The sequence below is a fragment of the Bos taurus genome, chromosome 21 (assembly GCF_002263795.3).
Source record: "Bos taurus isolate L1 Dominette 01449 registration number 42190680 breed Hereford chromosome 21, ARS-UCD2.0, whole genome shotgun sequence".
In the NCBI taxonomy this organism is placed as follows: Eukaryota; Metazoa; Chordata; class Mammalia; order Artiodactyla; family Bovidae; genus Bos; species Bos taurus.
The window spans coordinates 9,489,876-9,506,932 of NC_037348.1; the positions used below are offsets into that span (position 1 = coordinate 9,489,876).

Here is a 17,057-nt window from a genome sequence, read left to right on the forward strand (position 1 = left end):
ATTGCTATCTGCCTTGAGAAGGCAATGAGTCATTTCCCAAGAAATAGCTATACATTCTTTTTGACCTCTGACAAAATTACATTTACCTGAATTTGGGTAACATATTACTCATTGGCTTGCAACCAGGAAAATAACTTGTTGTAGGCAGGATTCCTAACTGCAAAGTAATTCTAAAGGCCTGGAGTTCAGGGCCATGATTCACATATTTCCATGTAATGCTTACCAATATGCCTGGCCAAAATCATATGTTCTCAGAAATGGCTGCTGGTAAGTAGATCTCTCTCTCTCTCTCTCTCTCTCTCTCACACACACACACACACACACACACACACTGGTTTCTCATTGATCTTGACATTTTCATTTAAAAGCATTTTTTGAGAACTTCTCAGAATATTCTAAATTCCTGTGTGTGAAATCATAATGAACTTAATTATCATGGAGGATTATAAAAGAGAGAGAAAGCTGCTCCGTCTCTCCCATCGATTGCTTCGAATACACATTCCAGGGAATATGGAATGGCTTCGGGTGTCAGTGAAGCTCTGAAGAGACAGTGAGAAGACTTTCAGGTGAAGGTTTCCATTCAAATGGGGGAGGGGATGCCCTGTGCTTCAGCAAGACAGAGGAAGCCATCAGTACGGACCAGGGAGACCTGTGGCTTCAGGCGCACAGGGTCCCACTGGCCCTTGACACTTTGCTGAGAATATAGGTAGAATAGATGCCAAGTGCAGGGTCTTTTTTAATGGACTAGGCGTAATCAGTGACTAGGGGACTGAAAGTTATGCAATTTCTGGCAAACAGAGAAGAGACATAAATACTTTTGTGTTTTTGAAGCAAAAACCTCAGAAACTGATGTTCTCCGGAGAGCAACTGGCAATACAGAAACCTTGTGCATTGAATGAAATATGAGAAAAATGAAACCATGCAAAGATGGTCCATTAGCCAGCTAATAAGCCCTGCAAGATGAAGCAAAGACACTGAGCTCCTTATTTTGAAATCAAGAGAAAAGAGAGATGACTTTACGTGGTAAACTAAGAGGTCCTTAGTCCATTTCTGTTGCAAATATCAAAGTGTTGCTGAATGTTAGTGCCCTGAACTTACCCTGGGTCCGATTTCATAATTTTCCTTGACTCTTGTATATAAAGAAATCCCACTGCTGTCAATTTAAATTGTGCGGTTAGGATTCCATGACTGTGTTCACTATCTACTAAGTATATTATTTTAATACATTTTTTATTTTTATAAAACCTCATTGTGAACCAAAAGGGAGAACTGAGGTAGAGACTAGGGAATCAAGCCTGGCTTCTCCGTTAAATCATTCTCTACATTTGCAAATGCAGAGAATACTGAATACTGTTTCCTGTAAGTGAAAAATGAAAGTAGGGTACCTACATCACAGTAAACATATTAGAGAATTAAATATGCACAGTCTTCGGGGATGGACTTAAATGAACATCTACACAGAAAGAAAAAGAACATGGCTTAATCCTGACAGATGAGTGCATTTTACTCTGAATTCAAAAACAGAACCAAACAACCAAATTAAACTAGGAAAGGAAATGCAGACCTCAAAACATAGGAAGTAAATTATTAAAATCTGGGATAGTCTACTTTCTAACTCATCTCCCTTTAGGAATCCCAGAGAAGATTGTTTCCCTCTTATAGGAAATCTAAAAGCCATTTGTCAATATCATTGGGCTGGCAAGAATCACCATGACAGCCACACCATATCAATCTAGGGTGGGATTTTTTTCTCAGCACTGAGTCTTGGAAAATTGGACATGCTGATTTCAGTAAGTTGTTACAAGGTAGCAATGTCTTTTTTTCCTTTCCTTTAACAGTTACTAATTATTATAATTCTGACAGTCATTATTTCTTTGTGTAGAGCACTTTTAATGTATTGAGGACTCGTAAAATGTAGCAGCCATCTCCACCAACAGGTCAGCATGGGTTGTTGAGGTGTCTGAGTGTGTGTATGTGTGACCATCTGACAGTGGATAGTGTTAATGTTTGCTCTATAAATACATTTAAATCAACAGCTTTTGAGTAAAAATGCTGGGATTTACCAATTTAACTCTGAATTGACATATGAACTCATAGGAAGATGTTAATTCTTGGAAAGGCAGTTGTACTTTTCCAGGGCTTTGTCAGATGGGCTTACCATAATTCAGAGTATCTGATGGGGCCAAGATGAAAGACGAGTCTAGGGTAAAAAGAGAAAAAAAAAAAACTAGGACAGAGGTAGAAACAGGAATGAAAAATAGTATTCCCTTCCAATTCAACATTGACGCAGTCTCATTTCTCTCACAGATCTGTATAATGAAGTCCAGATATTCAATCTATGGTATACACATTTTTAATTGCAAGAAAAGGAAAACCTTTAAATGCCATGGAACAACACTAAATTTGTTCACTTGCAATGTCTGAATTGGTCCTAAGGGGGATTGAATGGAGATAGGGGTGGATGGGGTAGAATGTTATTTTCTCTTAATCAGTATAAAGTTATTAAACATAAATGGCTTCTCAGTGACCCAGGGACAGTAACCCTAGGGGGGAAATCACCCAAGAAAGCTCATCCCTTGCTTTATGTCTGGGTCAGTTTCTTAATCAGTTGCAAGGCATTTCTCTTGAAATGGCCATGAAAGCCTTTTTTCGAGGAATAGCTCACTGTTCTAGGGTTACAGTGAAGCAAAATATGTAGAGTGTGATGCTCCTTGAGTTCAGGTGGGAGCCTTTCAACTTCCCCCTTGTTATGTGGGAAAGATGCCGTGATGAATAGAAACGTTCTTTTCGATTCAAAAGTTCTTCATGAAGGGCGGTCTCTTTGTGGGGCTGGTTCTACACAAGGCAGCTCCAGGTGACCTTTCCTGGGATCCCATGGTGGTTTTGTCTTGATCAAAATGGTTCTATTCACAGGAGGGGAAAGGCTGTGACATCATCCTGCAAAAGAAAATCCTGTAAAGAACAAGGTCGAAAAAAGATAACACCTTCTTTTGGGAAGGTGGGAGAACAGAGAGAAGAGAAGGCAGACGAAGATGAGAGATGCCACTGGCAAGAGGGAAGGTCAAACAAAGGAAATGCCAGAGAAAAGCTAGAGGCAAGAGAGAGAGCCAGGCCAGGAAGCCAACATCCTCCCGCTAGATTCGGTGTTCGGTTTCGTTCCACAACAAAGCCAGTGGGGGGCGCTCTCGATCCCATTTTTCAGTTTAGGAAACTGAGCTGCAAGATGAAGCATCTGGTCCATTCCCATGCAGTCCGCAACCAAACGAAGATTTAGTCTCAGGTCGACCTCATTTTGGCTCTAACCTCTCCCCAAGAGAATGCAAACCTGTGTTTCATTTTGATTAATTCTCACAATACCTTTTAAAGCAAATAGCTCATGTGCCACTCCTTGACCTAAAAGAGGGGCTCCTTTGCACTTTAGCCCTCAGATCTCCCAAAGAAACACCACGAGTATTATATCTCTGCTAACTGAACCCATTCATCTGTTTTCCCAACAATATCAAGATTCTTTACACTTTGAGAGGAAGGATAAAGGCGAGGGAGAATGATGGTGGGAATAAAACCAAGGTAATTCAATGCTGCCTCTGGGATTGATTGATTGATTGTTGATCGCGGCCAGGGAGTTCTTTGTACCTTACATATGTGCAGAGTTATGAGGGTCAGAGTGCCTATGCCAAAAGCGAGCTTGGAGAGAGGGAAGGCTGATGAATAAGAAAGAGAATTCCAGAGAACAGGATAGATGGGGTAGAGAGGGAATGTAGCATCATAGCAAAGAAATTGGAAGCTCCCAGAGAAATCTATAGCTATATAATCTGCACCCAAGGGGGGTGGGGGGTCTATGGAACACTCCTTGCCCATAAAAATGTATTAGGTGGTAATGGTCCGTAATCGTGCTATGTTCGCTGCCTGAGCATGACACATCATAGTTTGAAAGAAGCAGAAGAAAGAGGAGGAGTGAGTCCTTGTAGAAAGTGCTCCCTGTGCAGCTGTTCAGGCAGTTCACTGTACTTTGGCACCCAGCTAAGGAGGAGGTGGGGCTAGAATCCAGCCTGAGTTCAGCTCACCAAGCTCTCAGCCCTAAAGAGGGCTGGGCTGGGCTCTCCTGGAAGAAGTGATGCCTTATCTATAAAGTTGTTTCAGCCCAGGAGATGTATCTTTTTCTAATTTGCATAAAGTGGACTAGGGTCTTCAGCCAAGGAACCCAGAAGTGTCAGGGATAGCGAGTTTGAAGGTAACATTTTCTTCCCTGTGATCACTTGCTATGTCAGATATTTTTCTCATTTACTGTCTCTTCTTGAAATGTATAAATGGTCAGACTCTGCCAATTTATAAGACTTTGATATGAATATTCTCTAAAATATCTGTTGTAAAAGAAAATTTTTCCCTTTGAGAACAGGATATTGTTGTATGCTTGTCTATTTGTGTTTTAATCTTGTAGATTATGTTATTTTATATGGAATAATGATGTGTTTGTGAAAAATTAGAGCTGGTCATTGCTACTGATTTGGAGAACACTTGATCCCCTGCATCTGAAGAAGTTGCTATCAAGCTGAAGATATGTTCTTAAGCCCTCTCTCTTCAGAAGGCTCTCACTTTCAATTACCAACTGGTATGGAAGCTGGGAAGCAACTCCATTTCTTTACAGCATCTCAATTCCTTTTCAATGCCATCTTCTTTCTATGATTGCCTTACTTTCAAACAATATTTTGACCAAACTGAACAGACAGATGACTGCTAGAGAATTCAGAGTCAATATGGCATGGCATAGACTCTGAACTGAGAACCCAGAGGCCGGCATAGTGGAATCACTAATTAAGCTGCATGATCACGTGATTTTGAGCAAATAACTTACCTCCCAAGATTATTTAAGTTAGACAAACTCTTCATAGTCTGCATGCCTTTAACATTGGCAACATTTATTAGCATATTAAAGGCCTTGAGAAGTCCTACAGTAAAGAGCACTGTTTTCTAACTAGGGAATGTAAAAAAAAAATTTATTTCCCCCCATAACATAAATATTAATATACTAAGAATACTTCAGGCAGTGAGGAGAATGTCAGAGAAGACCTAGAAGAAAAAAAAAAAGAAAGAAAGAAACACACAAACAAATAAAACTTATCATAGTAGTTTGATTTAGCAGAACATGAAACGATATACACAAAGCCTTGACTGGGCAGCTGACCTGTACAAGCTGCACAGTTTTGCAAGCCACATTATGAGTTTGGTATACCTCCAAAAAACAGACTGCTAATGCGGAATGAGCATTAGTCTCTATTCTTGCTCAACTGTGTGGAGCTAGGTAAACTATTTGGCCTCTTTAATTGTCAGTCTCCATATTTATTTAACACAGGAATTCTCTGCATATGTTACATAGATTGAGCATCAATTAAGTAAAAGCTTGTGAAAGTGTTCTGTAATCTATCTTGAACTCTATAAAGATAAGAAGTACTCAAAAATATCTCAAGGATAACATTCTAGTGAATGGCATATTTTCACATATCTACTTTAATCAAACATCAAAATGATGCATTTAATATTTCAATGCAATCTATTTGTTAGAAATAAATACACTAATTGACTCTGTACTATTAAATGGCACAATTGAACATTGGTTCCTGCCAGAATCCACTGAAATTCATGATCTCTGGCTGATGGCTTTCAGAATCCCTCTTCTTGACAGATGGAGAAATTTGAAAATAATCTAAAACACATAAGCTTACTTACCACAATCAATTTGAACATACTTACCGGATTGTTTTAGCTTGAATAAAAATAAGTCAAACCTAAAGACTTTACCAATCACTATAAAAGTTTTGTTATGAGTTTGACTGAGGATGAAAACTTATATAAGAGCTAAGGGATATAGAATTTGAATCTTAAAAGAGAAAAGTTTCATAAGATCATTTAGAGACCTCAAGTGTTTTGCAGCTGGAGCCAGAAGATACTTTTCTTCTAACAGGAACAAGAAACATCTGAGAAATGACTGAAATGTTTTAGTGTGTCTTACACATATACAGCCCCCTTAAAAAAAAAATTCCCTCACTACCCATTAGACATGCCAAGGGCATCTCGTTAGATGTCCTGACTTTAGAAACAGATTTGCAAGCCAGAATGTTCCAACTCTGCAGTTGGATTGTGGGTTTTTAACCTTCACAAGTTCGCCCTTTGAGCAGAACTTGAGAAAGGAAGAAAGAAAAGAGGTAAAGAATGAAGAAGAAAAGCAAAATAAATCAAAAGCAGCTTTCTTGGTAACACAGACATCTCCAAGGGCACATGAGAAAGGACTGGAGCTCTAATGATATCAATTAGGCCTGACCCATTGGGACACTGGAAATATATTGTACTCATGGACTCTGCTCAACTCCATATGTAAAAGGTCATTAACCGGGTACAAAATATTGCCAATTATTGGCCAAGGATGACTCCTTATCCCAAATACTTTTGAAATTCTGAAATAAATTATAACCAGTAATGCTTTCATGTTGACAAGCTAATTCTATTTAGATTTTCCTTCCTAAATCAAGGAAAGTAGTATTTTTAAAAAACAGCATTACATGTTGAATGTGGATTCACACACACACACACACACACACACACACACAGACTCACAACTACCTGTTTCTCCCAGCTTTGTTTCCCAGTTGAGATAGGGGTTGCAGAAGAGGTTGACTTCTCCCCTGGAATGAAGATTCCCCAAAACATTCTCTTCTTTGGCTAACCTTTTCATATCACTTTAAAGGCATGATGGGTATCTTCTCAGCGGTGGGCTGAATTTGCTGAAGCAGGAACTGTAAGCTATTTAATAAAAGCTCAAACTTCCATATTTGTGTGGGAATATTTTGGCAGCCCTTCCAGGAGATGTCAGCTCTCCCAGGGCTGTGTTTAGGACGCAGTGGCCACCTGAAGGCGTTCTCACGGGCTGACGACCAGCGGCTCTTGCCTACCACCCTCCCTCTGACAGCAGGCCTCCTGCTGGAGCTGCAGAGATTTCCCAGTCCTCACAGAGAAACTTTGCCAACTTGGACAAACAAAGCAGAATCCTGTTACATAAAGCAACGTGAGCTATAATCCAACTGTGTCTTAGTTTTTTGTGGGAAAAAAAATGGCAAATTGTCCAAGAGGGGGCTTCCTCTGGTAAGACTGCATCTCACCACTGCACCTCAACAAAACTGGGCTCAGAAGGGACTGACCTAGGGGGATGAGTCTTTCCTGTTTCCCACGCATCAGGTTCTTGTCTAGTGAAAGGAAGTGGAGGAGGGAGGAGATTAAGAAGGCAGAGTAGGAAAACATGGAGCTCACCTCCCACTGTTAACACATCAAAAAACCATGTACATGTGCAGCAATCCTCACGGAAAACAAATAGAAGACTGGCAGAAAAGTATATCTACAACCAAAGGTGTAAAGAAAGATCCATGCCAAGTAGGGTAGGAGGGGGAGAGAAGCAATCAAGTTGGGGCCCAAGCTCCTAGCAGGGGGCACAGAAGAGGAAGGGGATATTATGGGCTTGGAGATCTTCCCTGGGGAGTGAGAGGTTCAAGCCATTTATGAGGCACGAAAACCAGTTGGACTTAGAGTTGTAAGAAACCTGAACTCTCCTCATGAAGAGGGTACCCACAGGCTTCCTTACTCCTCTTCTGAAGGTGGAGGGAGTAGACAAAGTTGCCCTGGGCCTTGCTCAGTTTCCCATGAACATCCCAGTGGGCATCCCTGCCCCTTTAGCTCTGGAAGAGCTCTCCACGAGGGCGAGGGCTGCTGTTGCTGAGGAGAGCGCATACTTAGCGGGGATAGAGGCTGCTCAGACCTGTCACTACATCTTACTGGGTTAAAGGTTCCCACTGCTGCACTCACAGAGATGACAGATGAGGAGCTGTCTGGAGCTCTGTTTTCCTAGGACCATCCTGGTGTATGCTCCAGCCCACACAAGGTGCCCACTATGTCTCCACTTGCTCTAGCACTGATCCCCTCTGGGGCAAACAGCCATTGCCGGTGGGTAGAGAGCACAACCGTAGAGGCAATGAAATCAGCTTGGAACCACACCTCAGGGCTTCGGATCCAGCAACTTGGGACCTGAGCACACCCAAATTATAGCAGTGATGACCGCTGAGCCTGGGAGAAGACCCAGGTCACACTTGGCTCTGATACTAGCCCCTCTATCTCCAGCTTCACTTCTCACCAATGTGCTAGATGCCAGCATATCCTGGGGGAGATGTAAGCTGTGTACATGTCAGATTCAGGTCTCCAACCAAAACCAGCCCAGGAACACGTGGGGACACTGCCTAGGGACACCCCCATACAAAGAGAACTCTTTGAGGGTTGTCAAAACAGCTAACTATTTCATCTAATTTCATAGAGAGAGAGGCAATTAAAGAAAATGAGAAGAAAGAGGAATTTCTTTCCAACAAAGAACAAGAAAAACACTTGAAAAACAATGAATGGAGTAGAGATAAGTTTTCAGATGAAGAGCTCAAAGCATTAGTAATAAGAATGGTAACTGAAATTGGGATAAGAATATATGAAAACAGAATTTTAACAAGAAATTGAAAACTAAAAACAGCAAGTCAGCACTGAAAAAGAGTGAAATAACTGAAATAAAATATACACTAGAGAAGGAATTAACAGGTAACTAGGTGATACAGAGAGGTGATACATTTGGAGAAGGAAATGGCAACCCACTCCAGTGTTCTTGCCTGGAGAATCCCAGGGATGGCAGAGCCTGGTGGGCTGCCATCTATGGGGTCGCACAGAGTCGGACACGACTGAAGTGACTTAGCAGTAGCAGCAGGTGATACAGAAGAATGCATAGTGATCTGGAAGATAGAATAATGGAAAGCAACCAGAAAAGCAAAAATAAAAGCAAACTTTAAAAATGAAAGCAGTTTAGGGGACTCTGACACAACGTCTAGCATTGCTGTCTAGTCACTAAGTTGTGTCTGACTCTTTGTGATCCCAAAGATTTTAGCCTGCAAGGCTCCATTGTCCATGGAATTTACCAGGCAAGAATACCGGAGTGGGTTGCCATTTGCTTCTCCAGAGCATCTTCCTAACCCTGGATCAAACCTACATCTCCTGCATTGGCAGGTGGATTCTTTACCACTGAGTCACCGAGGAATTCCATACTAACATTCAAATTATAGGTGTTCCAGAAAAAAGAGAGAGAGAGAGAAAATGGTCAGAAATAGATTTGATGAAATCATGGCTGATCACATCCAGAACCTGAAAAAGGAAATAGAAATCCAGGTACAGGGATGAAAGAGAGTCCAACAAGCTTAACCAACAAAAGACCACACAAAGGCATATTATATTAAAATAGCAAAAGTTAAGGACAACAAGAGTATTTTAAAGGCAGCAAAAAAAAAAAAAAAAAAGTCACACACAAGGGAACTCCCAATGACAAAGAAGGCCATGTATAATGATAAAGGGATCAAGAATATATAAGGGCTTCCCAGGTGGTGTAGTGATAACGAATCACCTGCCAATGCAGGAAACACAGATTTGATCCCTGTGTCAGAAAGGTCCCCTGGAGAAGGAAATGGAAATCTGCTCCAGTGTTCTTACCTGGAGAGTCTGATGGCAAGAGGAGCCTAGCTGGCTACAGACAATAGGGTGACAAAGTCTTGGACATGCTTCAGCAACTGAGTACACATGCACAAAAAGATATACTATCCATTAGCATACATATGTACCAAATGCAGAACCACCTAAGTATATAAAGCAAATATTAAAATGCAAAAAGGGAGAAATTACCAATAATATAATAATAGTAGGGGATTTTAACACCTTCCTTACAGTAAAGGACAGATCATCCAGATGCATAATCAATAAGGAAATAGTGGTTTTAAATGATACATTAAAGTAGTTGAACTTACTAGATATTCACATGACATTCTAATCAAAACTAGCAGAATGCATGTTCTTTTAAAGTGCACATAGAATATTCTCTGGAATAGAGGACATACTAAGGCACAAAACAATCCTCAACAAATTTAAGAGGAAAGAAATTATCTCAAACTTTTTTCCCTAACTAAAACAGTATGTTGCTGCTGCTGCTAAGTCGCTTCAGTCGTGTCCGACTCTGTGTGACCCCATAGACCGCAGCCCAACAGGCCCCGCTGTCCCTGGGATTCTCCAGGCAAGAACACTGGAGTGGGTTGCCATTTCCTTCTCCAATGCATGAAAGTCAAAAGTGAAAGTGAAGTCACCCAGTCATATCGGACTCTTAGCGATCCCATGGACTGCAGCCCACCAGGCTCCTCCATCCATGGGATTTTCCAGGCAAGAGTACTGGAGTGGGTTGCCATTGCCTTCTCCTCTAAAAGAGTATAATTTTATACTAAAAAAGAATTACATAAATAAGAATGGGGAAACACAAAACCATTGAGAGTAAACAACATGCTACTAGGAAACCAATGTGTCAATGAAGAAACCAAACAGAAAATATAAAAATACCATGACACAAATGAAAACTTTTCAAAATCTATAGGATACTGCAAAAGCATTTCTAAGAGGGAAGCATATAGAGATAGAAACCTACCTCAAGAAATTAGAAAAATCTCAAGCAAACAACCTGGACCACAATTTAAAAGAATTAGAAAAAGAACAAGGATCAAAGTCAACAGAAGGAAGGAAACAATAAAGTGAAGAGAGGAAATAAAGACCAAAAAAACATATAAAAGGCCAATAAAATCGAGTCATCTTTTTAAAAGATAAATGAAGCTGATAAACTTTCAGCAAGGCTCATTAAGAAAGAAAAGAGAGAGGGCACAAATAAAATAGAAAATGAAAAAGGAAAAATAATAACCAATATCTAGAGATATAAAATATTATAACAGAATAAAACAGTTATATGCCAACAAAATGGACAATGTGGAAGAAATGGATAGAAGTATACAATCTTCCAAGATTGGATCAGCAAGAAATAGACAATTGGAACAGAGGAATCGCTACTAATGAAACTGAATTAACAACAATAACAAAAAAAAGGATGGATTCACAGGACAATTTCAGCAAAAGTATCAAGAAGAGTTGTTGCCTATCCTTCTTAAAATATTAAAAATATTTGAAGAGTAGGGGATACTTCAAAATTTATTCTATAGGACTACCACTACCAACACCAGAAAAAGATTTTGCAAAAAAATGCCAGGCCAATATCTCTGATGACAATAGATGCAAAAATCTTGAGCAAAATATTAACGAACTGATTTCAACAAGATATGAAAAAGTTCATACATCTTGGACAGGAGGGAATTATTACAAGAGTGCAATGATGGTTCAACATATGCAAATCAATCACAGTGATACACCCCATTAACAAAAAGAGTAAAACTACATGATTCTCTCAATAAATACAGAAGATGCAGTTGACATAATTCAGTATCCCTTTATGATAAAATTCTCACCAAAGATGGTGTAAAGGGGACATAGCTAAACATAAGAATGACCATTTATTGCAAACCCACAGCTACCACCATACTTAACAGTGAAAAACTGGAAACCTTTCCTCTAAAATGAGAAACAAGACAAGGCTTCCCACTCTTGCCACTTTCTATATATCATGGTATTGGAAATCTTATTCGTAGCAATCAGACAAGAGAAAGAAAGAAATAGCATCCAATTGGGAAAAGAAGAAGTAAAATTGTCACTATTTGCAGAGAACATGATACTGTATATAGAAAACCCAGAGGTTTCCACCAAAAAACGATTAGAACAAATCAATGAATTCAGTAAAGTTGTAAAATATAAGATTAATATACAGAAATCTATTGTTTTTCACTAAGATGATAATGAAGTATCAGAAAGAGAAGTTAAAGAAACAATTCTGTTTACAACAACATTAGGAAGAAGAAAAATCTAAAACACCTAGAAAAAATCTAAACCAGGAAGGCAAAATCCTAAACTCTGAAACCCATAAAATATTGATAAAGGAATTTCAAGGTGAGTCAAAGAAATAGGAAGATATTCTTGGATTGGAAGAATTAACATTCTTAAGATGTCTTTACTGCCCAAAGCATTCTGCAGATTTAGCACAATCCCTATCAAAATACTCATGATATTTTTCACAAAACAATAATAAAATAATCACTAATTTTATACAGAATCACAACAAAAACCAGAATTACAAAGCAATCCTGAGGAAAAAGAACAAAACTGGGGGTATTATTTTCCCAGACTTCACACTATACTACAATAGAATTGAGTAGAGAGCCCAGAAATAAACCCACACACATATGGTCAATTAATCTAATTAGTTAGTTAATTATTATTCATACATGATTACACAGAAGAACTATACTGAAAAGATTCTTAATGACCCGGATAACCATGATTGTGTGATCACTCACCTAGAGCCAGACATCCTGGAATGTGAACTCAAGTGGGTCTCGGGAAGCATTACTACCAAAAAGGTAGTGGAGGTGCTGGAATTCCAGCTGAGCTATTTCAAATCCTAAAATGGCTGTTAAAGTGCTGCACTCAATATGCCAGCAAATTTGGAAAACTCAGCAGTGCCCACTGGATTGGAAAATGTCAGTTTTCATTTCAGTTTCAAAGAAGAGCAATTCCAAAGAACGTTCAAACTACTGTACAATGACACTCACTTCATACGCTAGTAAAGTGAAAGTGAAGTCACTCAGTTTTGTCCGACTCTGTGAGCCCTTGGACTGTAGCCTGCCTGGCTCCTCCATCCATGGGATTTTCCAGGCAAGAATACCGGCAATACTGGCGTGGGTTGCTGTTTCCTTCTCCAGGGGATCTTCCCGACCCAGGGATCAAACCTGGGTCTCCCTCACTGCAGGGAGAATATTTACCATCTGAGCTCAAAACCCTTCAGGCTTGGCTTCAGCAGTACATGAACTGAGGACTTTCAGATTTACAAACTGGATTTAGAAAAGGCAGAGAAACAAGAGATCTTACTGCCAACATTCCTTGCATCATAGAAAAGGCAAGGGAATTCCAGAAAAACATCTACTTCTGCTCATTGCCTATGCTAAAAACACTTGACTGTGTGGATCACAACAAACTGGAAAGTTCTTTAACAGATGGTAATGCTAGACTTTACCTGCCTGAGAAACCTGAATGTGGTCAAGAAGCAACAGTTAGAATCAGACATGGAACAATGGACTGGTTCAAAACTGGGAAAGGAGCGCAATGATTCTGTGCATTGTCGCTCTGTTTATTTAACTTCTAAGCAGAGTACATCATGTGAAACGTCAGGCTGGATGAAGCACAACCTGGAAACAAGACTTCCAGGAGAAATATGAACAATCTCATGCAGATGATGCCACTCTAATGATAGAAAGTAAAGAGGAGCTAAGATAGGCAAAGAGGAGAGTGAAAAAGCTGGCTTAAAACACAGCATTCAAAAAAATATGATCTTGGCATCTGATCCCATCATTATATAACAAATAAAAGGGGAAAAGGTAGAAATAGTGACAGATTTTATTTTCTTGGGCTGCATAATCACTGCAGATGAGGACTGCAGCCATGCAATTAAAAATGCTTCCTCCTTGGAAGGAAAGCTCTGACAAATCTAAACAGCATATTAAAAATCAGAGACATCACTTTGCTAACAAAGGTCCATATAGTCAAAGCTATGATTTTTCCAGCAGTCATGTATGGATGTGAAAGCTGGACCATAAAGAAGGCTAAGTGCCAAAGAATTAATACTTTTGAATTGTGGTGCTGGAGAAGTCTCTTGAGAGTCCCTTGGACAGTAAGGAGATCAAACCAGTCCATCCTAAAGGAAATCAGTCCTGAATATTCATTGGAAGGAATGATGTTGAAGCTGAAATTCCAATACTTTGGCACCTGACACGAAGAGCTGACTCGCTGGAAAGACCCTGATGCTGGGAAAGATTGAGGCAAAAGGAGAACAGGGTGTAGAGGATGAAATGGTCAGATAAAATCACCAATTCGAGGGACATGAGTTTGAGCAAGCTTCAGGAGATAGGGGAGGACAGGAAAGCCTGACATGCTGCAGGCCATGGGGTCACAAAGAGTTAGACAGGACATAGTAACTAAAGAACAGCAACATGAAATAAAAATCTAAAGACAAAAACACAGACAAAGTTCTTTGGTGTCCCACATAAAGCCTTCCATAATATCCTCAATACTAAATTCCCCAGCTTCCGCATTTAGTAGAGCCATATTTTACCACAGGTCTTAACCTACCTTTCTATCCTACCGTGTACATACTCTTTAGAGAACAAGTGTCCACACACCGTATTGCTGCACCAGTAATTCTCAACTGACTGTTGTGGTGGTTGAGATTTACAATGTGTGGAGACATTTTTGGTCATAAAAATTTTTGGTCACCCTGTCATAACTGGGGAAGGGTGGGGGCTGCTACTAGAAGCTAGTGGGTAGAAGGAAGGAATGCCGCTAAACATCCTGCAATGTACAAATTCAGTTCAGTTCAGTCTCTCATTCACATCCAATTCTTTGTGACCTCACGGACTGCAGCACACCAGGCTTCCCTGATTATCAAAACTCCTGGAGCTTGCTCAAATTCAAGTCCATCAAGTTGGTGATGCCATCCAACCATCTCACCCTCTGTCGTCCCCTTCTCCTCCTGCCTTCAGTCTTTCCCAGCACCAGGGTATTTTCCAATGAGACAGTTTTTCTCATCGGATGGCTAAAGTATTAGAGTTTCAGTCTCAGCACCAGTCCTTCCAATGAATATTAGGGCTGATTTCCTTTAGGATGGACTGGTTGGACCTCCTTGTAGTCCAAGGGATTCTCAAGAGTCTTTTCCAACACCACAGTTAAAAAGCATCAACTCTTCGGTGCTCAGCTTTCTTTATGGTCCAACTCTCACATATCCAACTACTGGAAAAACCATAGCTTGGACTAGATGGACCTTTGCTGGCAAAGTAATGTCTCTGCTTTTTAATATGCTGTCTAACTTAGTCATAGCTTTAATCCAAGGAGGAAGCATCTTTTAATTCCATGTCTGTAGTGACCAAATGCAGTGATTTTGGAGCCCATGAAAAAAAAGTCTGCCCATATTTCCATCTATTTGCCATGAAGTGATGGGACTGGATGCTGTGATATTAGTTTTTTGAATGTTGAGTTTTAAGCCAACTTTTTCACTCTCCTCTCTTTCATCAAGAGCCTCTTTAGTCTTCTTCGCTTTCTGCCATAAGGGTGGTGTCATCTGCATATCTGAGTTTACTGATATTTCTCCTGACAATCTTGATTCCAGCTTGTGTTTCATCCAGCCTGGCATGTCTCATGATGTACTCTGCATATAAGTTAAATAAGCAGGGTGACAATATAGAGCCTTGATGTACTTCTTTCCCATTTTGGAAACCAGTCTGTTGTTCCATGTCCAGTTCTAACTGTTGCTTCTTGAACTGCATACAGATTTCTCAGGAGGCAGGTAAGGTGGTTTGGCAATCCCATATCTTGAAGAATTTTACACAGTTTGATGTGGTTGACATAGTCAAAAGGTTTAGTGTAGTCAATAAATATAGTAGAAATTTTTCTGGAACTCTCTTGCTTTTTCAATGAGGAAATTTGATCTCTGGTTCCTCTGCCTCTTCTAAATCCAGCTTGTACATCTGGAAGTTATTGATTCACATACTGTTGAAGCCTCGCTTGGAGAATTTTGAGTGTTACTTTGCTAGTGTAAGGGATTTGATTTAGGTCATATCTGAATGGTCTAGTGGTTTTCCCTACTTTCTTCAATTTAAGTCTGAATTTTGCTCCAGTGGAAGTGAAAAATAGATTCAAGGGACTAGATCAGATAGAGTGAGTGAAGAATTATGGACAGAGGTTCATGACATTGAACAGGAGGGAGTGATAAAGACCATCCCCAAGAAAAAGAAATGCAAAGAGAAAAGAAAAGACACAAAGGCAAAGGTGAAAAGGAAAGATATACCCATTTGAATGCAGAGTTCCAAAGAATAGCAAGGATAGAAAAGAAAGTCTTCCTCAGTGATCAATGCAAAGAAATAGAGGAAAACAACAGAATGGAAAGACTAGAGATCTCTTCAAGGAAATTAGAGATACCAAGGGAATATTTCATGCAAAGATGAGCTCAATAAAGGACAGAAATGGTATGGACCTAACAGAAGCAGAAGATGCTAAGAAGAGGTGGCAAGAATACACAGAAAAACTACGCAAAAAAGATCTTCATGAACCAGATAATCATGATGGTGTGATCACTCACCTACAAGCAGACATCCTGGAATGCGAAGTCAAATCGGCCTTAGGAAGCATCACTACAAACAAAGCTAGTGGAGGTGATGGAATTCAGGCTGAGATAATTCAAATACTGAAAGATGATGCTGTGAAAGTGCTGCACTCAATATGCCAGCAAATTTGGAAAACTCAGCAGTGGCCACAGGACTGGAAAAGGTCAGTTTTCATTTTGATCCCAAAGAAAGGCAATGACAAAGAATGTTCAAACTACCCCACAATTGCACTCGTCTCATATGCTAGCAAAGTAATGCTCAAAATTCTCCAAGTCAGGCTTCAACAGTACATAAACTGTGAACTTCTAGATGTTCAAATTGGATTTAGAAAAGGAGGAGGAACCAGAGGTCAAATTGCCAATATCCGATGGATCATCAAAAAAGCAAGATAGTTCCAGAAAAAGATCTACTTCTGTTTACTGAAAACGTCAAAGTCTTTGACTCTGTGCATAACACCAAACTAGAAAATTCTGAAAGAGATGGGAATGCCAGACCACCTGGCCTGCCTTCTGAGAAATCTATATGCAGGTCAAGAAGCAACAGTTAGAAGTGAACGTGGAACAGACTGATTCCAAATTGGTAAAAGAATATGTCTAGGCTTTACATTGTCACCCTACTTATTTAACTTTCATGCAGAATACATCATGAGAAATGCCGGGCAGGATGAAGCACAAGCTGGAATCAAGACTGCTGGGAGAAACATCAATAACCTTAGATAAGCAGATGACACCATCTTTATGACAGAAAGTGAAGAACTAAAGAGCCTCTTGATGAAAGTGAAAGAGAGTGAAAAAGTTGGCTTATAACTCAAAATTCAGAAAATTAAGATCACAGCATCCGGCCCCATCACTTCATGGCAAATAG

At 39.9% G+C, this 17,057-nt stretch overlaps 1 long non-coding RNA gene across 1 annotated transcript; it reads left to right on the forward strand.

The window, feature by feature from the left end:
• Positions 1–470: 470 nt before the first annotated feature.
• Positions 471–3,576, forward strand: LOC132343309 (uncharacterized). The gene is made up of 2 exons (XR_009492062.1): positions 471–566; positions 2,914–3,576. It is a non-coding gene; the product is annotated as an uncharacterized lncRNA (long non-coding RNA).
• The last annotated feature ends 13,481 nt before the right edge of the window (positions 3,577–17,057 follow it).